The sequence below is a fragment of the Martes martes genome (assembly GCF_963455335.1).
Source record: "Martes martes genome assembly, chromosome: 1".
In the NCBI taxonomy this organism is placed as follows: domain Eukaryota; kingdom Metazoa; phylum Chordata; class Mammalia; order Carnivora; family Mustelidae; genus Martes; species Martes martes.
The window spans coordinates 55,294,009-55,306,241 of NC_137888.1; positions in this window are offsets into that span (position 1 = coordinate 55,294,009).

Here is a 12,233-nt window from a genome sequence, read left to right on the forward strand (position 1 = left end):
TATTTTTTATTCTTAATTGACCCAAGACATAACTGTTTAGAGCAATAATAGTAACAGCATATTGGGTAATGATTACATCACAGATAAACAAATGGTTGACAGTAATGTCACAAGGGGTGAGGGGGAGGAACTGGGAACTCTGTCAGAAGGTTCCTGCACTACACATAAAGTAGAATAGTTTTATTGAAGGCAGATTTAGTTAAAAATGTATATTACAAACTCTAGGACAAATGGTATGTTATGTTTTTAAAAAGTATGACTGACATGCTAAGAGAGGAGTGAAATAGAAAATAATTATAAAATACATGTTTTGAAGCATAGAAGGCAAAAACAGAAATCTCTGGCAATCAATAGAAAATAGTTCCAAAATTTGATATTAATCCATGTATCTCAATAATCATTTTAATTAATTTATATATATATAAATGTATATAATATATATAATATATATAATATATGTAACATATATTATATATAATTTTAATAATTTTAATTAAAATTAAAAATAAAATACCTCTGAATTAGAAAAGAAACTGCTCTTTATATATAATATATATTATATATAATATATTATATATAATTTTAATAATTTTAATTAAAATTAAAAATAAAATACCTCTGAATTAGAAAAGAAACTGCTCTGAAATATGCATCTTAAAGATCATGGCATCTCCTAGCTTGCCACACTGCCCTCCACGACGAATGATCAGGCTGCTAGAATATATAATTCAAAAACCAGTCTTCTATAAGATCTGCTTATTTTTCACCAAGAACTGATACTAATTTACCCATTTATATACATTTGAATTTTAGGGGAGATAAAAATACAAAAGTCTATAACAATATGAAGTCCTTTACAATATTTAAATGTAAAATGTGGATAAGTCCCCGTACGATTTAGGACTGTCTAGGTTTACTAGTTTACTACGTTTACTAGTTTGATTTAGCACTAAGTCCATTCTGTTAGGAAACGAACACTGGACAGCTCCTATATGTATGGAACTGTTTCAGGCATTATGGAGAATCACAAAAATGCATAAGAAACAGTTTCTGCCCTAAGAAGGTTACATAATACAATTTAAAGGCCTTTACATACAACTTCTATAATATTTACCCTTTCCTAAAAATCCAAATTCTTTTTACTAATAGAGCCACTAAATAAGTTGGATATTGGCCTGATGGGGTTTTGCTGGACAGTGAATTTGTGTGTTTCACCTGTGAGAGAGAAACAATAATGATTTCTTCTCGGCTACATGGTAGTTGAGTTGACATTGAGCTATCAGTAGTACTATTTGATTTTTAAAAATTTATCTGCATTTCCTTACCTGACTAAAACTATTTTTCATTTTTCTTGTGGACATAATTAATTCAGTGTTATTCAGACACAAGGAGGTTTCTGAAGCTGCTGTGAAATTCCAATATTTACCCTTAGCTATTATTCTCAAGATGATTAGCTTTTATTTTGTCCGGATGGTTTTAAGTGCTTCAAACTGGCAGCTTTTGGTATCAAATGAGGACATGGATTCTGAGCAAAGTGATATCCTTATGCTGTAACCTCTTCCACCCAAATAGTTTTGCTTTTATTAATGACAGGGCAATATTGAGCTTTTTGTATAATCATCGATTGCTAGCAATTTGTTTTGCTATTTTTAATACGTCTTCACTGACAGAAGAATGATGGCAAACAGGAACAATGTGTATGAATATTTACTAAAATAGTTAGCAAGGAATGGCTCTCAAGTATGAAAGTGAAAATGGGCAAAAGAGCCTTTTTAAAATTGTAATCCTCTCCGTAGTGAGAACAGGCTAAAGTTGGTTTGTGCCAATGCATGCAAAGCACTTCAGTAAGACTAAACAAATAACAGCTGTATACATAACACTTATATGCTCCTTCCTTCTTCTCTCCATTTTTTGTCTAGAAATGTAGATACTTAAAAATCATCATCATCATTGTTGTTGATGTTTGCTAACTCTACTGAGCTTTCTTGGAAATGATGCCAGTTAAGACTTGGTGGTGGGAAGAGAAGGCTTAGGGGCAGAGTGGTGGTTTCCCACAGGAAATCCATCTTGCAGTTTGTAGTAAAAATGATTTTAAGGGCAGGTTAATGAGATTACAATTTGCTAATCATCCTAAAACCCATCCCTTTGCAGTTTCCAAACAAGATGGCAACATCAGGCAGCTTTATCTCTTAACACCAGAAGCCCTTAGGTCTATCTTTCAGTACTGCCATTGCAAATTCACCTATACGTACAGTTTACAAAGAGTTTCAGAAATTGAATGGGTTTAGTAGCACGAACACCTGCCTTACTCTAGTGAAAAACCACGCAAGTGTTTTCGGTGCATTCATTGTAGGTGAAATCATAGGGAAAATCCCTTCTCTCGAACTGTACTTACTGTTCAGTTTAGCAAATATGTAAGAGAATACAGTGTGAAATCTTTGAGTTGGGCACTTTGAGAGGTACAAAGACAAATAAGGCAAGACCTGCAAGCTGTGGCCAAAGCTAAAGAGAAAGGATTGGCAGAGGGACATGGGGCAATTGTCATAATGCAGAAAAATGATGCTTTTGCTTTTTTCTCCACCCCTATCCTTAGCTATCAGATGACATTTTGTCTAGTCCCACAAATATCCAGTGCCCATAGCCCCCTACTACAGAACCACATCCAAGTGCATTATCATTGAGCTCCAGAAAAGTCCTCCATCTCAAACTGCTCCTCTCTCCATCGTTAACCAGATTCCTAATCACTGCAAGGAACACCAGTGACTTTTTTTTTTTTTAAAGATATATTTATTTATTTGACAGACAGAGATCACAAGTAGGCAGAGAGGCAGGCAGGGAGAGAGGAGAAAGCAGGCTCTCCACGGAGCAGAGAGCCCGATGCGGGGCTCAATCCAGGACCCTGGGATCATGACCTGAGCCGAAGGGAGAGGCTTTAACCCACTGAGCCACGCAGGCGCTCCACCAGTGACTTTTTAACCCAGCTTATAGAATGCTTCAGCCACATCTATCCATCAGGCTGAGCTCTACAGGACAGTTTCCCGTGGGTCTTATAAGACCTTATGCTGACTACCTTCACCCTGGGGTTAACAGCTCGCTGAGTCTTTGAGGTGGTCGTTCTGGATGAGGAGGGTAGCAGTTTGGGGAAACCTCAGAACGGTGTCTCTTTAACTTTCGAAATCTCTTAGTCAAATTTAGATAGCGATAATCACACTTCTGCCGATTGGCCAAGCCTATTAAATCCCATGTCGCCCCACACTTCCCACAGATGGCAATCAATAACTATTTGAGTGAATAAATGCATGAATGAATTAGTACAAAATGAACTGGACTGCTTCTAGGAGCAGCAGTCATAATAGCTGTTGTTACCCTCTCAGGCGTTCCTGGCGGTTTTGAAGGGGAAGGAAAAGCACTGGATTTCCTGTGGGGAATTTACACTGGATGTCAAACTAAATGAGGACTGTCATTCAGGAAAGTTGGTTAATGGTAGTTACTTTTTAAAATCCACAAATATGGGGCACCTGGGTGGCTCAGTTGGTTAAGCAACTGCCTTCGGCTCAGGTCATGATCCTGGAGTACCGGGATCGAGTCCCACATCGGGCTCCCAGCTCCATCGGGAGTCTGCTTCTCCCTCTGACCTTCTCCCCTCTCATGCTCTCTCTCACTCTCTCAAATGAATAAATAAAATATTTAAAAAAAAAAAAAATCCACAAATATTTGCTGAGCACTTGCCATGTGCAGTCCCTTTCTAGGCACTGGGGGGTGGGGGTGGGGCGCAGTGCCAAAGAAGATGGACATGGGGCCTGACTTCCTGGAGCTCAGAGTCATGTGGAGGAAAGTAGACCATAAACAAAAACATAAGCCAAGTAATTTCCATTCTAATGTGTCACACAGGAAATAGGATATAAAAGAGTAGAGGGTACCTGGGGAGATGAGTGGCCTACTTCAGTTAGAGTTGGAAAGGAAGATGTTCTGAATATTTAAATTTGAGCTGAGCCACTGAGGAGGAGATAAAAGAAGCTTTATAAAGAAACATTTTACCCTCTCTAAGCAGTGCAAAGGCTGGAGGTAATATTGAGCTTATCTTGATCAAGAGGGTAAAAAAAAGGCTGGTGAGGCTCTGGAGGAGGGCTCAGCACATTTTTTTCTCTAACAGGTCTGACAGTGACTATTTTAGGCTTTTTGGGTCATGTGTTCTCTGTGGAAACTACTCAACTCTGCTTTGTAGCACATAAGCAGCAACAGATGTTCCTACAGGATTGAGTGTGGCTGTGTTCTAACGAAACTTTATTTGCAAAAACAGGTTAATGGGGATTTGCCCCCTGGGTTGTAATTTGCTCTGCTCTAGATTATAGAGCAAAAGGAAAGTTGTTACATGTTAAAGTTAGAAAAGGTGCACAGTCCAATGTGGGGCCTGAGGGCATACATAGTAAGGAGTTGGAATTTTATTCTTAGTGCAATATAATGTCACTGAAAGATCCCATGAAGCAAGGGAGTGACTCGGTCTAACTCAGTTTTTAAAATATTATCCTGGATGATGGGCGGGCAATAGATCATAAATGTCATCAGAGTAGAAGGAGGAAGGCAATGCTGGAGGCAAGAGATCATGAGGCTTGGCCTACAGGGGGCAGCAGAAAGATGGTATGAATGAATGTCTTCTCAAGTCAGGACAAGAAAACAAATTGGATGTTGGGTGGGGGGTGGCGGGGGGAAGGCCAAGGCAGCAAGAAGGAATTCTAGGTTTCTGGCTGATGATAGTGCTGTTATCAAAATGTGGCAGATGGAAAAGGAATCAAAAGTTCAGTTTTAGAACATTTTAGCTTGACGTGTCTGTGAGACATCAAGTTATCCTTCAGAAGAGGAATGATTGAGTAACTGCAAGACAGACCATTCTGAAGCAGGTCAAAGAGAAGCAAGGCCAGTTTCCAGTCATTTATGCTAGACCGACTTTGTGGCGAATGTCCCTCAACCCACTCTATAGGGGCTGGGGTGAGAAATTATATGAGCAAGTGCAACTCAGGACATTTGTTGAAGTGACCACAACCCTTACTTCCTGTGTCAAAATAACGCCCTCCTTCTTCAGCATAAGCCGGGCATCTCCACATTATGTCTGTTTTAGCAGTAAGTAAGCCTACCCAGGAGTGAAAGGGGGCTAATTGAAGGCAGATAAAAAGAATTAGCATAGAGACACAGGATGTTAGTTGTGACCAGCAAACAGGTTGCAGGTTGGCTGTGACCTGCAAATGTGCTGCTCCACGTGTTTCTCTGCTAAGCTTTGACCACATCCTAAAACACAGACATACCAATATTTCCCAGCTAGTCTGTCTGGGTAATCCAGTCACAGTCACGAGGGGGAAAAAAAAAAAAAGAGTCCCCATGTTTGACTGCTTTTGCTTAATTCAACTTGAACTGGATGCTCCTAAGAATACTGCTGCAGAAAATAATCAGAGAAACAGGGAGTGAACCAGGGGTCAGAGCACGTGCTACCTGTTTCTTAATCTATTCCACAGAAGTAGGTGAACGGATTTTAAAAGGTACTTTTTGGTCAAATACGTGTAAGAAGGATAAACTTTAAAACAGATTTATGGTAGGGACACCTGGGTGGCTCAGTCGTTAAGCATCTGCCTGGCTCAGGTCATGATTCCAGGGTCCTGGGATCCAGCCCCATGGGAGCCTGCTTCTCCCACTGCCTGCCCCTCCCCTTGCTTGTGCGCTCGCTCTCTGTCACGCTCTGTCAAATAAACAAATAAAATCTTTTTAAAAAAATGAAATAGATTTATGGCAGAACTGTTTAACGCTAATAATATCATTCATGCTAATATGCAACCCCAGAAGGAAGTACTGTACTTGGTATTTTCAAACTTATTGAAAATACACCACAATTTGGTAACACACGCACATATATTAGATGTGTTAGTTCTACATTTTCAATAGAGTCGTGATCCCATCTTATAACTCAACTCATTTTAGGTTATGCTTTACTACCAGTGACAGAATATCCAATTTTAGCTACTTAAACAATTAGGGGTTATTTTCATTAAAGAGCAAGAAACCCAGACGTAGGTTTGTGGCTTTATTCAGTGGTTCATAAATGTCAGAACTAACTCATAAAAATTCTCTTGACCTTTTCCTCTCAGGTGCAAGATAAACTTCAACAGCCACAAGTACCACAGCTGTGTATGAGCCAAGGAAGAGGGAACTGGGAGGTCGTGAGAGGACATCAGCTTCATTTCTTTCTTTTAACAAGGAAAACAACCATTTTTCAGAATTCCTATAGCAGACATTTCCTTGAGTCTCATTATCTTATTATCGTCAGGCTATTTGACCACATCTAACCACCGCAGAGCGTGTGGGACAGCAGGTGGAAGCTCTAGGAGAGCAGAGAACAGGATTCTTAGAATTGGTTTAGACACCGGTGTCATTTCCCCTGGCCTTGGCACATTGTTGTTTCAAACAAATTAGACCACAAGAAGAAGAAGCTGAATCTCAGCTAGGCAACTAACAGAGTCTGCTCGACAGACTGTGTTATAAGACACACGTCATGCAAGTCATTTGTCATTTTCAGACTGTAAGGCACACTGTAAAAGGTTGCCCAGATCGCCCCTCCGGCATAGAGCACTGATCACCCCGCTGCTGGGAGAGTTGCTCGAAGGCAGGCAGGCCTCAAGCTATCAGATCCCTGCAGGTCTCGTCCCAACCGAGACGAGACGGTCGCCTCACCAAGGACTCACCCCCTTCCCGGCGCCACCTTCATCAACGTGAACCTGCAGAGGCTCGACCAGCTCCTCTGCCCCTTCAACCCGGCCCCTACCTCCCACATCCGCCCCACGACTTCTCCTACCTCTTTCCTCCCACTCTTTTCTCCCACTGTTCTTCCCACACTCCCAACAGCACTGGACGGTCATCTCCTCTTTGGAGCTGGTGGTCCGCTGAAGGTTCGGTGCAGACTGCATCGCAGCTTAACCCTCCCGTCTGCCGGATCCTGCTTTCCGCGCCTCTCTCCCACAGGTACGCGCAATGCCGTGCGCCCAGCCGGGAAACGTCCTGCCTGCCACGGGCCGTCTCCGAGTCTCCTTCCCGGAGGGCCCAACCCGCTGCAAAAAAATAAAATAGGAAATTACATGTAGTCAAAACATGTTCCTTTCTCTATTTTACTTTTAATGCTTATATGGCATTTTTTAAAGATGTAATTTTAAAAATCAGAGTTATTAAAGTGAAAATGTAATTTGTAAGACGACCACGTGCCAATGACATTCTGTTACTTCGGCAGTGAATGCAAATATGAAGATATTTGCCATCTGCCTCGATTGTTCATTTCCCCAGTTGAACAGATATGTGATTTTGTTGGTAAGAAAATGTATTTTTGAAAACAACTTTATTTTTCTGAATATTAAGTGAATTACTGTTTATTGTAAAAATACAAAAACAAGTAAAAATATAAGTAGAAAAGAAATCACCTATAATTGTACCACCTATCTGTTATTAATCTTTGAGTGACATCTGTCCAGACTTTTAAAAGGAGTCAACAGCAACTGTGTGATGGACATTAAGGAGAGCCTGTGATGTAACGAGCCCTGGGTATTATGTAAGACTGATAAACCGCTGACCTCTACCTCTGAAACTAATGATACATTGTGTTAATTAATTGAATTTAAAAATTTAAAAAAAATAAAGAGAAAAACAGTTCATTAAAAAAGGGAGTTAACAGCTGTTTCTTTGACATTTCCTTCAGTCTCAAGAGCAGTCTGATGATCTGACCCATGTTCCATCCTCCTTGCAATATTAACTGAAAAAATCTGTATTAAAAAGAATCTGGCCAAGGACTAGGTATAGGACCAAATCACATCTCCCTGTTGCGACCAAGTAATGAATCATTGGTATTTATGAGGCAGAGCTGTCCCAGAGAATTGGGGGTGGTTGCACACACCTGAGAGAGCTTGTTGATTTACCAGGAATAAAAATTTAAAGGCTCCCAGAGCTAACGATTCCCTGAGCTGTGGCAGCATGCACATTTTCAGCTTCGTTTCTTATGATCATGCGTGTTCTGTAAGCAATGTGGCAGGAACATTGCAAGCCCTGCCTGGGAGGTACAAGACCATGGCTATGTTGTTCTGTGGGCTACATTGTATCCTGTTTGCTTTTTTTTTTTTTTTAAAGATTTTATTTATTTATTAGACAGAGATCACAAGTAGGCAGAGAGGCAGACAGAGAGAGAGGGGGAAGCGGGCTCTCTGTGGGGCTAGATCCCAGGACCCTGGGATCATGACCTGAGCCAAAGGCAGAGGCTTTAACCCACCGAGGCACCCAGGTGCCCCAACTGTTTGCTTTTTTAAAATGAAATAAATTTAGTGCTGGGTCAAGCCTAATGTGTGCTAAGCTGAAATGTAAAACTACTGCCAGCAGAAACAGACATTCTGTTACCACACAAACAATTGAGGACTATATTCTCATTGTAAAAGCTTCAAATAATGTATAGAATTTTACAAAGTAAATTCTCCACTGCAATTTCCCTCCTCTCTTGTTTTTAATCACTAATTTGTCTTCTTTACTTTGCAGAAGTCTATTCAGACTTTCCATTACTTCTCAAGTCAGTTTTAGTAATTTGTATCATTCTAAGAATTTATCTATTTCTTCTAAGTGTTAAATTTGTAGGCATACAAAGTTGTTTATATTTCCTTAGAATACTTGTAATTCCTGTAAGGTGTGTACTCACATGTATCAATTTTATGGATCTTTACAAAGAAACATTTCGGGGTTCCACTGACATTTTCTCAAGTTTTCCTGTTCTTATTCCATTGGTTTCTGCTCTGTTCTTCATTATTTCCTTCTTTCTACTTTGAGTTTGATTTCCTTCTTGCTTGTCAGGGAAGAAGATAAGTTTTGATTTAGATTTTTCATCTTTAACTGTGTAAGCATTTTATGACCTGTATTTCCTCGTAAGTATTGCTTTTGCCACATCTCATACATTTTGATATATTGTATTTTTATTTGGTTTAAAGTATTGTACAATTTCCCTTGTGAGTTTTTCTTTAACCATCAGGTTTTTTTGGAAGTCTGTGATTTATTTTCCAAATATTTGGGGATTTTCAATTACCTTTCTATGTAATATTTCTAATTTAATTCTGTTATGATAAAAAGGACTTTGTATTATTTCAGTCCTTTTAATTTTTTTAAGACTTGCTTTGTGGGATAGCATATAGTCTATCCTGAAGATTGTTCTGTGTATGTTTGAAAATGTGTATTTTGCTGTTGCCGTGTGGAGAGTATTCTTTAAATGTCAATTATGATCCTTTTGGTTAATACTGTTGTTCAACGTTTCTATATCCTTATTCATTTTCTCTCTGCTTTTATCAATTACTGAGGGAGGAGTAGCTAAATCTCAACTTTGGCTCTTGTATTTTCTAGTTCTCCTTAATTCTGTCAGGTTTTCCTTCATTTGTTTTCAGACACTGTTGTTATTAATGTATATAGTTAGTATCTGTTTCTGATGTATTGACCCATACATCACTATGAAATGTTATAAAGAAAACCATCTTTAGTAATAGTCTTTGTATGGAGGTCTATTTCATCTCAGGTAAGTATAAGCACTCTCTGTTATTACTGTAGGCAGGCATTTTTTCCCATACTTTGACCCTCACTTATTTATATCCTTGAATTTTAGGTATTTCTTTTGTAGACAAAATGGAAGATCTTGCTTCTGGTTTTTGTTTTGTTTTGGTTTTGTCTTTATCCATTCCACCTCTGCCTTTTTAATAGCATTAGGGTTATTCATATTTAATGTAACCATTGATATACTTGATTTATATCTGCCATTTTGCTATTTGTTTTCTATATATACCTCATTAATTTTTTGTTCATCTATTCTTCCACTGTCTTTTGTATTAAACAAAACTCTTTGGATACCATTTTAATTCCCTAATACTTTAGATGCATTGTTTGAGGATTTTTTTTCTTTTAGCTGCTTCTAGGGGTTAAAATATTCTTCTTTAAAGAAGCCAAACTCTCTCTCTTCACAGATGACATGATACTTTATGTGGAAAACCCAAAAGACTCCACCCAAAAATTACTTAGAACTCATACAGCAATGCACTAATGTGGCAGGATACAAAATCAATGTACAGAAATCAGTTGCTTTCTTATACACTAACAATGAAACTGTAGAAAGGGAAATTAGAGAATCGATTCCATTTATAATAGCACCAAAAACCATAAGATACCTCGGAATAAACCTAACCAAAGAGGTAAAGAATCTATACTCAAGGAACTACAGAACACTCATGAAAGAAATTGAAGAAGACACTAGAAGATGGAAAAACATTCCATGCTCATGAATTGGAAGAATAAATATTGTTAAAATGTTTATACTGTTCAGAGCAATCTATACTTTCAACGCCATCCCGATCAAAATACCATTGACATTTTTCAAAGTTCTGGAACAAACAATCCTAAAATTTGTATGGAACCAGAAAAGACCCTGAATCACTAAGGAATGTTGAAAAGAAAAACAAAGCTGGGGGCATCACGTTGCCTGATTTCAAGCTTTATTACAAAGCTGTGATCACCAAGACAGCATGGTACTGGCACAAAAACAGACAGATAGACCAATGGAACAGAGTAGAAAGCCCAGATATGGACCCTCAACTCTATGGTCAAATAATCTTTGACAAAATAGGAAAAATATCCAGTGGAATAAAGACAGTCTCTTTGATAAATGGTGCTGGAGAAATTGGACAGCTATGTACAGAAGAGTGAAACTCGACCATTCTCTTAAACCATACACAAAGGTAAACTTAAAATGGATGAAAGACCTCAATGTGAGAGAGGAATCCATCAAAATCCTAAAGGACAACATAGGCGGTACTCTCTTTGACATCGGCCACAGCAACTTCTTTCAAGACACATCTCCAAAGACAAAGGAAACAAAAGCAAAAATGAACTTTGGGACTTCATCAAGATCAAAAGCTTCTGCACAGCAAAGGAAACAGTCAACAAAACCAAAAGACAACCGGCAGAATGGGAGAAGATATTTGCAAATTGACACTACAGACAAGGGGTCGATATCCAAGATCTATAAAGAACTTCTCAAACTCAACAACCAAAAACAGATAATCAAGTCAAAAAATGGGCAGGAGACATGAACAGACACTTCTCCAATGAAGACATACAAACGGCTAATAGGCACATGAAAAAACGTTCATCATCATTAGCCATCAGGGAAATTCAAATCAAAACCACATTGAGATACCACCTTACACCAGTTAGAATGGCAAAAATTAACAAGGCAAGAAACAACAAATGTTGGAGAGGATGTGGAAAAAGGGGAACCCTCTTACACTGTAGGTGGGAATGCAAGTTGGTGCAGCCACTTTGGAAAACAGTGTGGAGATTCCTCAAAAAGTTGAAAGTAGACCTAGCAATTGCATTACTGGGTATTTACTCTAAAGATACAAATGTAGTGATCCGAAGAGGCACATGCACCCAAATGTTTATAGCAGCAATGTCCGCGATAACCAAACTACGGAAAGAGGCTAGATGTCCATCAATAGATGAATGGATAAAGAAGAGGTGGTATATGTATGTGTGTATATATATATATATATATACACACACACACACATATATATATATACACACACACAATGGAATAAAAGGCAGCCATCAAAAGAAACAAAATCTTGCCATTTGCAACGATATGGATGAAAGTAGAGGGTATTATGTTAAGTGAATTAAGTCATTCAGAGAAAGACAATTATCATATGATCTCACTGATATGAGGAATTTGAGAAACAAAATAGAGGATCATAGGGGAAGGGAGGAAAAAATGTAACAAGATGAAACCAGAGAGGGAGACAAACCATAAGAGACTCTTAATCTCAGGAAACAAACTGAGCGTTGCTGAGGGTGGGGGAGGGATATAGTGGCTGGGTGATGGACACTGGGGAGGGTATGTGTTATGGTGAGTACTGTGAATTGTGTAAGACTGATGAATCACAGACTTGTACCCCTGAAATAATACATTATATGTTAATTTAAAAAAAATCCATGTCTGGCAGGACAGAGAGTACCTATTTAAAATTAAGTTTATTCTCAGGGCGCCTGGGTGGCTCAGTGGGTTAAAGCCTCTGCCTTCAGCTCAGGTCATGATCCCAGGGTCCTGGGATTGAGCCCTGCATCGGGCTCTCTGCTCAGCAGGGAGCCTGCTTCCTCCTCTCTCTCTGCCTGCCTCTCTGCCTACT